Genomic DNA, 15274 nt, shown 5'->3' on the forward strand with positions numbered 1-15274 from the left:
GTGCCTTTTAACGCTTTAATGTTGAAAATGCTAAGATCAGATTTATCCCTGTACCAGTTTTATTTATTTATTTTTAAAAATTATTGTACATGTTTTAGATATCATTTTTTTTTGTGGCTATAGACTATTTCTTAACTGTTTTAGCTTATAATCGATTAATATAATCAATTTATTATTAATAATTTTTTACACCTTCTGATGTGATCTTTTGTATTTACATAATGTTTAATTTTTATTCCTAATTGTTCTCCTTCCCTCCTTTAAGAGAACAAGATATTGGCTCTAAAATAAATGCCTGGTAAAATAAAAAATAAAAATGTATTTTTTTTTTAAAAATAGATATACATATTATTTAATAGTAGGCTATAGAACAGGTTTTAACCATTAATACACCCGTGGACCCCAAATAGAAAAGCTAGATTTCCTCGGTAAAATGTTATATTAACATTAGACCATTATGTAATACTTTGCAGATCAGTAGTTAGAAATATAATGCAAGACGTCATGGAATTCTATAAACTATTTCTTCAATGGTTTAACTTATTTAGCTTATAATATAAGCAATTTATTATCAATTATTTATTTACATTCTAAATGTAATCTTTTTTTATTTACAGTATGATTAATTTGTACTGATCTCCTTCCCTCCTTTAAGAGAACAAGATATTGCCATCATGCCATGCCATTGTAAATAAGAATGTTGCTCTTAAATAAATGGCTGGTAAAATAAAATAAAATAAATTAAATTAAATTAAATTAAATTAACATACGTAGTATTTAATAGTAGGCTATATAAACCGTTTAACCTTTTACGCACCCCCAATAAAAACCGCTAACTTTCCTCAGTAACATTTTATATTTACATTAGACTATTATGTTATTCTTTGCAGATCAGTAGTTAGAAAGTTAGAAGACTTCATGAAAATGTAAACAAAAAACAAAACAAAAAAAGTTCCCTGTTTTATATTCTCCACAGACCCCCAGTGTCAGTGAGTGTCTCGTGAAAGATGATCTGCCGGTAGATGTTCGGTGCGGCGCTGACATGCGCAGTGAGAGCAGCACATGATGCTCTTCTGTGTGTGTGTGTGTGTGTGTGTGTGTGTCCGCTGATTTCATCTCTCACACACGCGCTCTTCTCTTCCATCCTCCTGGATCTTCCTCCGGAGCGGCAGCGCGGTTTTACGGTACGTGAGTGTGTTTGTGTGTTTGTGAATGTAAATAAAGGCGTTTACAGCAGCGCGCGCTGGACGCGTCTCAAAGCCACCGATGCGCGTGCAGCATCTGGAGATAATAAACACAGCAGGCTTTCTGGGCAGTGTGCATGAAGCGTTTATGGTCATCATCTTTGGCAGTTCCTAGCAAGCAACTGGTTTGGGCTTTATCATGGATATGTTCCAAATTTGCAGCATTGTTTAGGCTTTAACATCATTGACGATTTGGACATCAGAAGTGTGAAGCATTTTTGAGCATAATCACAGACGTTTTCCAAGTCAGCAGCTGCATCATATGTGTGTATGGCATTTTTGGTCAACATCACAGACGCTTCCAACATTTTTGGCCATCATATAGAGTTATGACTTTGCGTCTAAGATGCAGTTCAGTGGGTCTTGAGAACACAGTGTGTCAGTCAGCCTGTTGCAGGGATCCTCTGTGACTAACATGATGTATAAAACATGTTGATATATGGAGAAGCTGTGCAGGGACTCGAGCTTTTGTTTGTTTACAGCCAGTTCATGACTCTATCTATCTATCTATCTATCTATCTATCTATCTATCTATCTATCTATCTATCTTTCTATTCATTCACAAAATTGTGTTAATGGCAACATTGCTTTAGTTGATTTCAGCTGATGCGTAGATCCTGTATAGTAGTCTATTGTACACAATAGTAATGTATTGTACAGTAATTGTTTACTGTATTTTATTTTGCATCACCAATTTCTGTGTAAAACAATAACTTAGTTTATTATTGTAGTAAACAATAGAAAGAATGTTTTATTTATATGGAATTGATTTTAGCACGAGTAGCGGGTGTTTTGGAGTCAACAGTAAGTAAGTTAGAAGTAGGGCACAACAGGGCTAAAGGCGCACCAGGGTAAAAGGCACCTTTGATTTTATTTCCCTGTAAACCTCTAGATGGCACAAGAACGTGCCTCAGCACTTTCCATACCAGCCGCTTTTCACGACGCGCGCTAAAATGATCTAATATTTTATGTTCTTAAAAATGCTGTAGATCTATGTAGCAAATGAGAATCACTAAATTTATCGAGACAACAGTCTTCTTAATGATTTTCAGTTTTGTTCAAGCTAACAGCAACATTATTTCAATAACGGACGAATATGTACAAGTATGGTATTTGGGGTAAAAGGCGTTACTGTTAGTGGAGAAGGCATGATAATTAACATGATAATAAATAACTGGCTGACTTTTCCATTTGTTAGATTCAGATGGTAAATATCATATATTAAGTTGGGTGTCAACCTACCTTAGAGATAATCACCATATTTATAATGAAACCATCATGTTTAATAATATGACATTAATCATATCATTTACTAAAATATAATTTATTGTTACTACTATAAATCTATATCAAATGAGTATGGGATCTCCTTCAATGCTTTCTGAATCTTTAGGCTACTTTTTACAATAATTTTGTTTCTGTATTTTTAAAATGAACATTTTAATGACAGTATATTTATTGAACAAAAAATAAATTATTTTATTCATCAACATAAACAGAAAATAGTACACACTTTGATAAAGTGATTGTTTTGAACAAGTATTAACTTATTATTATTGACATTATTCTATATAATACATGTATGTATATATTATGTATATCATATTATTAATGCATATAACATAGCAAATTAGCTCTAAATAAATATTAATAATCAATTATAACCCGTTATAATTGATTATGAATATTTGGATCAGTTAATCGGAACTTGATGTAGCAACATTAACATTACAACCAATTACTCAGTTCATCCTGTGTGAACCCTCAATATTGGTTATTATTGATTAATAGAAAGGTATATTTCCATAGCATGGGAAATGTCTTTCTTACTTTACAGTACTACTAAGAACAAGTAGTCAAAAATCTATGATTAGAGACTCCAAATATGAGCTTGAGACGCGGACAACTTTACGTGTGAAATGAACAAGACTTTATTAACTAGTCTTAACACTTAAACTACTCTAACATACACATACATACATGCATACAGTTTATCAAGGAAAAGAGAGCTGAAGCACAATACAAGCAAGCAAGAAGTTATAGCATTGTTTGAAATTCAGCAGATCAACAGCCTTGAGCAAACCATCAGTTTAGTTCTAACACACCCGTCTTTAAAAGGGGTAAGGATACTTAATGTATCAAATAATGAAACTAAGTTTGATACTTGCATGTCTCGCCCATTTGAATTAAACTGTCCTGATGCAATTTGTATAGTCTCCAGTTGACCTTTTTTTTTTCTTTTTACCTTATTTAACCAGGAAGAGACTCGTTGAGATTAAAAATCCCTTTTTCAAGAGTGTCCTGGCCAAGAAGGCAGCAGTACAACCATACATCCATACATACAAACAAACACAAAATACAAAAAAAGTAGTAAAAAACAAAACAACAAAACTAACATAGCAAATCCTTTGAAGTAAACCACAATCCTTAACACATGAGGCAGAACATCTACAGCCAGATCTGGCTGCCTCCAAGTCAGTTAACATCCTCTTAAAAGCGACCACTGAGACAAGCTTATTAAGTTTCATGGATTTCTGTAACCTGTTCCATGTAGCGGGAGCAGCGAACTTAAACGCCTTTTTCCCAGCTCAGTTCTAACCTTAGGAACAGACAGAAGGAAAAGATCCTTGGAACAAAGATTGTAAGTCCCGATATTATTTACACTGATGTAGGTGAGGAGGTAGGATGGAAGTAGGCCTAAAATGGCCTTATTTATGAAGATATACCAGTGTTGAAGTCTCCGTGTTGATAGAGAAGACCATCCAACACGTTCATACAGTTCACAATGGTGAGTGAGGACTTTAAGACCAGTGATGAACCTCAGAGCTACATGGTATACAGTGTCCAGTGCATGTAAACTTTGAGATGAAGCATGCATGTACAAGACATCACCATAGTCAAGTATAGACATAAAAGTGCCAGCAACTAACCTCTTTTTAGATTCGAACGAGAGGCAGGATTTGATTTTAAAATAAAACCCTAGTTTAAGTTTTAATCTTTTTGCTAGCTGCTGGATATGAAGGTTAAAAGAAAGAGATTCATCTATTAAAATACCAAGATATCTGTATTTAGAAACACATTCAATCTTAATACCCTGAGTAGTGAGGATCGAAGGCAGAATTGATTTGGGTTTTGAATTCGAAAAAAGCGTGACTTTTGTTTTTCAGCATTTAAAACAAGTTTTAAATCATAAAGGTTCTGTTGAAGAGTGTTAAAATCAAGTTGTAATTGGGAGAGGGCCTGGTCTGCTGTAGGTGCTGAGCAATACAGTACAGTGTCGTCTGCATAAAAATGAAATTTGCCTTTAGATACTTTATGATCAATGTTATTTATATAAAGGATGAAAAGCAATGGCCCCAAGACTGACCCCTGAGGCACGCCTATTGTTATTTTAAGATAATAGGTGATGCTATCCGCCTGCACACACTGAGTTCTGTCTGTAAGGTAATTAACAAACCAGCCGACAGTTTTTTTCCGAGGGTCCAGCCCTACACAGTAGAGTACTCAACGGGCCGGTTTGGTCCGACAAACCCGACGGGACCTGCGGGTTCGTGCCGGGTTCGGGTCGAAAATATAAGCAAAGGACTCGGGTCGGGTCGGACCTCGGGCTTAATCTTTTCCGCTAAGTGAAATTTTTTTTTTTTATTAATCATCGCTGCTGTTCACCGTAAAGAAATTCTGGCTGCTGCATGCAACGTGCATCGCGAGTGCAGACCTGACGCCGCTGCGTGCACGCCTTTAGCCTGGAGAAGAAGATGGAGTTGGTGGAAAGTAAACTTGCCGCAGGTGAATTCACCGTCGCTACTACAGGAGTGGGAAAATCAGAGGTCTGGAAAGTGTTTGGAGTGGTGCTGGATTCTGATGGAAATTCTACAGGGTATGTGCAATCCTCAAAATGCAAGGTGCTGATGAAATATGACAGAAAAAAAACGTAAACGTGTCGTCCAGAAGATTTTTATTTGAGGCATATTTAGTAGCCTATATAGCCTATTTATATATTAAAAGTTTGTTTCAGTTGTTTGCATTTTTTGTAGGCTATTGTTAAAAGACGTGAACATTAAAGGTTGATTTGAATTCCCGTGTGCTGGTCATGATAATACGTGTATGAAAAAAAAAAAAAAAAAAAAAAAATTCGGCGTCAGGCCGCTGGCCGGGTTCGGGCAGATAATTCATGTTGATGTCGGGTTACATCGGGTCCGGGCTTTAAAAGCCACTGGTGTTTAACAAAAGAATCTTCAAGATTCTTATAATACTAATGCGTCACAAGTTGGCAAAATGTAATGTAAATTAACAAATGGGGGACGAAGATTGGAGTTTATTGAGAACAAACATGGTGTAGTTGAGGTTACATTGACCGCTGGTTCTATATTAAAATACATAGTATCAAAGAGATAATATCAAAAGACACTACACAAAAAGACAGTAAATCATTCACACAGTGTCCTTGGATGCATGCTCATTTATAGATCAGTTTGTCTATAAATTAATAAAGGATAGTTTGTTTAAGGTCTGTTTCTGTCTTTCCTATGGCCTTGGTCTTGACCACATGACCACATGTCCACATGACGGCATCTTATCTGATCGTCACCCTGGCGGCTGAAACCTTTACTGCTCTCGTCTCTTTTGGGGGGTTTTGAACCTGCAAATTCCTCTTCTGAAGATTATTGTTTAAAACAGATGCTATGTTTTATAACATGTGACGTTAAATGAGCTAATTTAAGACAATATCTGTCTTTGGATGAACCGTTATTGACTATATTGCCTGTCATCTGCAGTGTGAGACCAGACCCTCACATATGCGTCTCAAGATGGTAGTTTAATTTCATTTTAACATGTCCAATGTGAAATGCTAATGAGTTTTGTTTAATGCAGTCAGTCAGAGAGTGGAAAGGAATAAGTAAACTGATGATCACTCTTGAAATTAACTCTACAGAAGTGTATTTAGGAAGTGTATTTTCCAGTGGAGCCGTACTGAATACTAAACGCATACAGTTTATTTGTAAGTTGAGAAGTTCTCAAGCGCACAATGAATGAGTCCGTAATGCATCTGAATCTGTATGGAGATGTAGTTTGCTGCGGAATGTGTTTGGAATCATTAAAGTCTTCGTTAGTTTCCTAATGTCTCCCATAGGTTTAGTAAAATAAGTAAAGATTTGTAAAATAATTTGCAGTGAGATGCGAGTGTTTGTTTTGAGCAGTGCAGCTTTAGAGTTTTAAGAAATAAACAAAAATACATCTGAGCAATATGGGATCTCATGTATACTGTATCTTAATGTTTAATAGCCTTTACAGACACAAAACAAATCAGAGTTTTGAATCAGTTCCTTGAAATGGACAGTTTGAACTGATTCACTAATTGAGCTTATCTCTAATCGCTTATCATGCACCGTTACACTTTAAATCAGAGATGCTAGTTAAACTAGATAAAAACAAATTAAAATAATTGCTATGTTTATTACTGATGGGAGAAATTAAGCTTTTTGAAACGTAGAAACAACTGAACAAGTTGCTTCGCAAAATGATTCACTGTTTGGAAGCCACATGCTGGTCACAACTGTGTAAATGCAACAAAAACTAGGGATGCCTCGATCAAGTTTTTTGTATGTGTTGTTATTATCAAATTGTAGGGCTTGTTATTGAAAGCTTGGTAATATTGGTAATCCGGCCAATAAGAGACTATTACCCTAAACTCTTCCTCTTTATTATACAAACGTGTCATTAAAAATGTCTACAAATTTCTTAAACTTAGAAAGAAAAAACATATCCTGATCATCTAGCTGCGAACCATTGAAATTTCAAAATGTTTCCTAAAAGTTACGAAAACTCATTTAGTGAAATCACACTACTTTGGCAGTTTGACACACACTCTGAATCACTGGTCCGAAAAGAATGATTCGAAGATGTTTCGAAGCTTCACAAAGCGCGTTTCGAAAGCGGCCAACACATTAGTATTATTCATTACTTTGCTTAATTTTAAATCATTGCGAGTCCTGCTTTAAATGAAATTATTAAACACATAAATGAGTATTTATTTACTGATATGTGTGCGGTATTTCTTGACATTCATTAATTTCCACAGATGTTGTTTGTGCAGGGCCACATGCATATGATGCATTTACACTTCTCTTAATGGCATTAACACTGCTGTGTGAGTGTGTGTGTGGCCGGTTTTCCCTCGGCCAGCCCAACACACCTGTCGGTCATCATTTGAGTGTAATGACTCCATTAAACAGCAGTGGCGATGGTTAACGGTAATGGAACATTCTGGATGGAGCTCTAGATGTGGGCTTTGTGCTGTAGGTTTTAGTCTGAGATTGATTGTCTTGTATTTAGACCATTTTGTGCACCACACTCTGCTCTGGCTAACCTGTTATTTGTTTTATTTGCTGTCAGTTCTGGCTCATATTTTATAGATTTTCATGGCGAGTTCACATATGCAATTTACATGGTGCTGCTGGCTCAGTCAGGTGGTGTGAATATTTGTGTCCAAAGATGTCTGTAATGATTCTGTGTGGAGCAGGCCTTGGGGAAATGAAATTAAGAATATTAAGTGCTTGTGCAGGGAAACCCCTCCAGGTCACAGGACACAGGACGAGAGCGAGTGTGTTTTCTGATGCGGAGACATCAGGAGAACGAGATGAGGAGTTTGAATCATGCTGATGAAGAGTCTGAGCAGAAACTTCACATACTCGCTGTGCTCGTGCATCATCATTTGACTTTCTTTCCTAAGTTTTATAGATATTATGAAGAATTTGGTCGCTCTTTTTCCATGCAATGCCAACAATGAATGGGGACCGAGGCTTTCAAAAATCTTAAAGTCCCCCTGTCAATAGTTTTATCACTTAAAAACTTATCACCAAAATGACATATTTAAATGTTTTTTCTTTAAAAAAAAATATTCATGCCTTAAAATAGCTTGAATGTAACTACACCCTTGCCTCATTTAGTATACGCGGTGTGAAAAGGTGTGAAAACACCATTAAACTTCATTAAAGTAGCCTGTACAACTTGTGTGCCGTATTTCAAGTTTCCTGAAGTCATAAGATCAAAAAAAGTCATACAAGCTAAAATATTTTGAGTGACTACGCAATTTGTGAATGAATATTTTTTTTTAAATCCAATCTTTTCTATGAATCTGTTGATTCAGTTCACAACTCTGATTAAACATATTTTACTGCAGTTTTGAATGTAAAAAAAAGCAAAGAAACATTTTTTAAAAGTATCACCTGATTACATTTTATAATTTTTGTCTTGTATCATTTGTAAATTTCTTATATGGTTTTATTTAGTTCATTGTACATAATTGCACATATTTCGTTCTTTGTTCTCACCATGAGGCTGCGGATGAGATGGTGTTAAAATAAAATAAAATAAATCACAGTCAGTGTCATTTTAGTATAATTAATATAGTATTAAAGTATTTATTCATAATTTTAATATTTTACATTTTCCGTTTTATTAAAAAAAACTTTTTTTTAGTAATTTTTTTGTTTTTCTGTCATATTTTTCTATTTGTTTTGAGTTTTTGTTTAGTTATTTTCAGTTTTACAAAAAAAATGAGTAATGTTGCCTTTGCAAACAACTGAAATGAAATTATTTATTTTTTATTTCAGTTAAAATTTAAACTTATTTAAATTAATATAAATCTTTTTCAACAGTTTTAGTTAACATTAATAAAACTGCTCTGAGTAACAACTTACATTTCATCTTACTACTGTATGGCTTCAGTATGTAGCGCACAATTCAAATGGGCCATTTTTTATGATTATTTCCAGATTTTTTTTTATGGTGCATTTAGGTTCTTTTTGAAGCTTAAATGCATCACTCCCCATTCATTGTAATTGCCCGGAAAACAGCGGCCAGGAAAACACTTCGAAATGCCTTCTTTTGTGTTTCACAAAAGAAAATCACTGGTTTTTGAGCAGCATTATGACATAACTTTTATTTCTGAATGGTCTATTCCTTTCAAAATTCAAGGCCTAATGCAAAAAGCCACGGCAGTCCAAGACATTTAAAATTCACTTTACAGCATCCTACAAAAAGGGTTGAAAAAAGTGGTCATGAATTGAGAAATCTCATTTTCCTTGATCTTTTGAGATGTAAGAGGCCATTGTACTTGAAAAATATCATAAATTAAAATTTCAGAACTCAAAACTTTCTCGTTAGTCCAAAAACAGCTTTTATATAAACCAAGCTCGGAAAACGACTCGTTTCAGATTTTGTCACATTATTATTTCATAATTCAGAATATCGACGCCTACTTCTACATCATTGACTCTTTAGCCCCGCCCACCAATTCACACACATAATGTAGTAGTAAATACGAGAGAGACACAAACACAGGATTACTCCAGCAACAAAACCAGAGATGCCTCAGAGGATTACATGACGTTTTGTTGGCAAATGTGAAACTATGTAATGAGATATTTTTCAACATCGGAATTTTTCAAGACAATTCCACACGTGTAATGGTGGGGACGTCAAAATTGATTTAAATATGCAAAACTTTTACCCAATCGTATCAGTAGGCGTTTATTTCCAAGTCTTGAATGAGACACACCCATCAAAACAGAGTGTCCGAAAGAGAGGGTCAAAACGGGATAAAAAATAACTTGACATAAGGTGTAAAAAATCTTGATAACATTATAAGTGCACCTCAACATTATAAAATAAAATAAAAATGCAGTTCATGACCCCTTTAAACAGCAACTTAGAGATTTGTTGATATCACCAGAGTGACATTTCTTTGTGAGCGTGTGCCGGTGTGTGTGCATGTTGCACAAGTTCATGGATGTGTGTTTGTGTCTGCGAGTGATGTTAAAGCGGTGTGCACACACACACTAGTGAAGAGTGAAGGTCAAGGAAAGGACCTTACATGAGCTCCGCTGACATTTGCCTGGCATTTTTGATTCACTGACGTCTTGTGATAGATCTTCCATGCCTTGTGCTGGGCGCTCCGAGCGAACGCAGGTGATTATAGATGACCCGTTCTCTCTTTTGATGTTTGAGGAGGAATTCTGACGGTGTTTCATCGGGGGATTGGATATTAGAGGCCCGGGGCGATGCTTGGGGTTTGTCGTATGCTAATGTTGCATATATTAATAAGGCAATTTCACATGTCATCATGTGATGTGCTGTCTGTGGCATCAAATGCGTCGCTCTTCATCTGTAACCTGCTGACTCTGCCAACTAAAATGCAGGGCTTTGTTTCATGTCCAGTCGCTGTTCCAAGGTCAGTGGGTAAGAGAAACCGCCATCTGTCTGTCTAGTGAACAGACCGATCACACGAGCGTCTGAACTCTCAAGCGGCCGTCAGAATAAAGACCTGTTAGATATCGGCTGCTCATCTGTTTTGATGTATTGAGGGTCCAAAATGTACTTTGTTCTTGCACCTACTAGAGGCAGATGAAAATTCATCAACCATACATTTTTATTTTGTTCCCAATTTATTAGTTTCGGTGGCTTAATGTGAAGAATAGAGTTCTGAATGAACCTGATGAATAAAAGAATGATATTTTTGTTCACTAAGGTAGAAGTAATGAAGACCCTGAATCTTCTTTGATAGGTCTGTCTTTGATTTGACTTGTTCACGTCGCTTGCATTAGTCAGAGACACGCTATGGTTCTTACAATTCAATTTTGTAATGTTACAAATCCTTATGGAGTTATAGCATTGGTGAGAATGCAGTTTGGGACTTAGCAAATGTTAAGTTTGGACCTTGGTCGTACAACAAAGAGTCCTGAAGTTAAATTAGTTTGATTATTGAATAAGCACGTCGACCCAAATACCACGATATTTAATATACACGTCCAAAATCAAAGCTGCAGAGAATCGTTTTGGAAGTCAAGTCAAGTCACCCTCATTTATATATCGCTTTTAACAATATAGATGGTTTCAAAGCAGCTTTACAGTGATAATAGGAAATTAAAGTAACAGAGATTGTTTTGGCTTTACAGCAGCTCTAGAATAAAGTTATTGTCCAGCTAAAGTTAGTTTTGATTGATTAACACGACACCGTTCGAACAGAAAACACTCAACCTCGCTCCGGCACGCTGGAATTTAATCATATTTCCCTGAATCAAGTTGAATCACAAAGTACACTGTAAAAATTTTTTTCCGATGTTTAAACAAGAAGGGGTGCGTTTTACAAGAAAATACTATTTTAGCCTATATACTTTAAAATTTCACTTTTAAGTCATTGTGTTACTTGTAGACCTACACGGTTAATCGTCAAAAGATCATGATCTCAATTCAAACACCCATGTGATCTCAATGCTAAATGTGCAAAGTATTCACGTGTCTATTAGCAGTATTAACAGTAATTTTGTGCTTCAAATAATCAGTGTATCAATTACATCGTTACACCAGTAGGTGGCGACAAGCGACTGTTAAAAAATTAATTTGTCATTGAATCATTCATTCAAGAGATTCGTTCAAAAACGCTGATTCATCCAGTAATGAAAGTATTTATGAGTGAGTCATTGAATCATTCTGTTGTAATACAAATACTATTGCATTTGATAATTCATTCAGATTAATTAAACATTTTAAATAAACTGAATCAATTAAGTAACATTTTGTCCATATAGTAACATGTTATTTTGTTTAGTAGTCTGTTTAGATTTGTTGGAGAATCGGTATATCTTGTTTAAACAAGCAACAACCACAAAATCTCAAATTACGCAAAGTCGTACAGCTCTATTTACTTGCCATTTCTGAGGGAAAATAGTTTCAAAGTAAATCCTGCACCAAAATGTCTTTGTATTGCACCTAAACATACACCTCAAAGTCACATTGTGATGCATAAAAATGCATTGGACACACGGTGTCATGCTTGATCCATAAAAGACATTAATAACAATTATGAAGGCTCTGAATATGCGGTACACAATAATTAACATGATTAACCTACTCAAATTCTCAGGAATTTTGATGTAAAAGCCTTGAGTGAGATCTCCATGTTTTCATGTTGATTATGGGACCTTTGCTTAACATTTACACTTTGAATTACAGGTCTTATGTTTTAATTCTGCGTACGGCGATGTTGAGTCATTAAATGACCTGTTTAAATAGTCAACTTTCAGTCAGACAGCTGGTAAAAAGCATATCAAATCACATCAAATACCAATTTGTTTATTTAACTAAAAATGTATTGCAAATTTCCTATTGTTTATTTTAATAAAGATCATTACATTACCAGTAGACACAAATACATTACACAACTGAGCTGGACAATGACATCACGTTTTTTTTCCAGAGCGGCTATATATATAAATTAACTACATTAATAACTTTTTTTTACAACAAATGAACCATCACTGAACCTACTTAAGCTGGACTATGATGCTATTCTCTTCTAGAAACTAACTTTGTTGTATTATTTTCCTGTTATCTCTGTAAAGCTGCTTTGAAACAATCTGTAAAAAGCGCCATATAAATAAAGATTTGTGAACATCATACCATAAGTAAAGCTCTGTCATTTCTTCCCAGAGGTTTTTTTCATTTTGTCCAATAATCAGCCATTTTCCCACTAACCACAGAAACTTAATCTGGTGTACAGTAGTAGCTAACGTTTGGTCATGTTTCTCCTGGTCCACCACGCAAGTTGCTCCCCCGCACACTTTGGTTTCTATGGAGTTAGAAGAACAGACGCTTAACTCATTGCCACAGCAACAGTGTTTTGTTTAAATCAAGATGGTTTGATGTAGAATCCAAGCGGAATGTTTGAACATTCCATGACCTGACGAATGCGTCATTTTCCATATTCAGTTGGTGTTTGTCTGAGTCTTTACATGTTCTTGAATCTCACGTCACGTGCAGTAAATGATCAGTTTCCCTGGTAATGGTGTTCATGTGAAGCTGAGCTTAATGAATGTGATTGCTGTTAAATGTTACACGCTCCATTTCTAGACACTTTTCTCTCTTTAACTGGCAGATAAATGTCACTTGACCCCTTTTTATAAACGTTGAAAGGAAAGGACAGGGCTACAGCAAGGCGGCTGCATTACCGTTTTTCTTGCCTTGCCTTTTTGTCCCAGTTTCTCAGTGATGATGTGATGTGTATTTATGAGAACATTAAGAGATGATTTAATAGCATCTTTGATGTAACTTCAGCAACAAAAAATATGATTTAAAACTGTGATTAATTTGCATCGTCACTTTAAAAATGTTCTTGTTCATTTTTTTTATATAATAAACTTTTTATTATTATATCGTATACACTCATATTGGACTGTACACCCAAATAATTTGGCAAAACTAAAACAAATTAAGGTAATCCATTACATAAATATTTTAAGTTAAGAAATTCAAAGTTTAACTTAAAATATATGAGTTAGCTAATACATTAAACTTAAAATTAGAATGTAATCTCAACTTAAATATTTTTAGTAGTGGAAACGTGGCTAGCTTTAACTAGCTGAAAACACACAAACGCATGTGATTTAAACGCTTATTGATTCTCTGTGTGATTTGGCAGATCAGTCTCAGATCAGCACCGGTGTTTGTCATTTTGTTGTCATCATCATCACACACGAGTGACATTTGGACGAAGCTGTTACGCGTGCGCGTGATTGCTGAGAGTGACTGAGCTGATGTAATTACTGTGGAGTGGTGACACCTGTTCCAGAGAACATCGCTGTGTGTTTGCTAATCTCTGAGCCCAGCGTGCATCTGAAGAAGAAGAAGATTCATTTTACAGACCAAAAAAAACTTGCAGCACAACTTCAGGGTTTTGCACCGTTCAGAATTGAATTGAGATTGCCTTTTAAATTCCCATTCAGTTCCTGAATTATATCTGAGGTAGCAAACAGAATACAGAAATGCTATTTACATTTAAGGTAGTATACCCTTCAAAAGTTTGGGGTCGGTATTATTATTATTTCTTTCATGTTTTTGAAAGAAGTTTCAGCAAGGCTTTATTCAGTTGATCAAATACGGTAATATTTATATTAACATAATTATATATATTATTTAGGCCTAATGAATATGAATTTATAATATATAGTTCACAGTAGTTATTAACACATTGTGAAATATAATTAAAATTAAAATAATTGTTTCCTATGTGAATGTATTTTAAAATGTAATTTATTCCTGTGATCAAAACTGTATTTTCAGCATCATTACTCCAGTCTTCAGTGTCACAGATCATTCTAATATGATGATTTGCTTCTCAAGAAACATTTCTGATTATTATCAATGTTGAAAACAGTTGCGGTCCTTCATATTTTTGTGGAAACCATGATCCATTTATTTTCAGGATTCTTTGATTAATATAAAGTTGAAAAGAACAGGATTTATTTGAAATATAAATGTTTCTACTGTCACTTTTGATCAATTTAATGCATCCTTGCGTGATAAAAGTATAAAATTCTTTAAAAGAATTAAATATATCTGTGCCCAGAATGAACATCAGTGTAGAATTAAATTGAATTGTATTTACAAAAAATCATCTAACTTTAATTTTTATTTTCACTGAAAAAAATGACAAAGATTATTGGATTAAGTTTTACAAGAAAATATTATTTCTCTTTTTCTACTTAAAAGTTTCATGTTCAATTCAATGTTTTGAATAATTCAATAATTTCTTGTGGTTTCATTGTGATTTATTTGTGAAATTTACTAACAAAATCTTGTTAACTTTAAAAGCAAAGTTATTTAAACAAGCTTGTCCTGAAAAAAGACAGACAGACATATGGGTGGATGGATGGGTGGGTGGATGGATGGATGGGTGGATGGATGGATGGAATTGTGGATGGATGGATGGATGGATGTGTGGGTGGATGGATGGATGGGTGGATGGATGGATGGAATTGTGGATGGGTGGATGGATGGGTGGGTGGATGGATGGATGGGTGGATGGATGGATGGAATTGTGGATGGATGGATGTGTGGGTGGATGGGTGGGTGGGTGGGTGGATGGATGGGTGGATAAATGGATGGGTGGATGGATGGGTGGATGGATGGGTGGATGGATGGGTGGATGGATGGATGGATGGGTGGGTGGATGGATGGATGGGTGGGTGGGT

General features: G+C 35.2%; 1 protein-coding gene across 1 annotated transcript in view; it reads left to right on the forward strand.

The window, feature by feature from the left end:
- Positions 1-1090: 1090 nt before the first annotated feature.
- Positions 1091-15274, forward strand: part of fut8b (fucosyltransferase 8b (alpha (1,6) fucosyltransferase)) — a 144711-nt gene continuing 130527 nt past the window's right edge. The window contains exon 1 of the mRNA XM_077219533.1: positions 1091-1184. The gene's annotated coding sequence lies outside the window, so the exon portion shown is untranslated. The remainder of the gene's footprint in view (positions 1185-15274) is intronic.

The sequence above is a fragment of the Siphateles boraxobius genome, unplaced genomic scaffold (assembly GCF_051911475.1).
Source record: "Siphateles boraxobius isolate OS27281-9 unplaced genomic scaffold, OSU_SipBor_1 8, whole genome shotgun sequence".
Classification (NCBI taxonomy): Eukaryota; Metazoa; Chordata; class Actinopteri; order Cypriniformes; family Leuciscidae; genus Siphateles; species Siphateles boraxobius.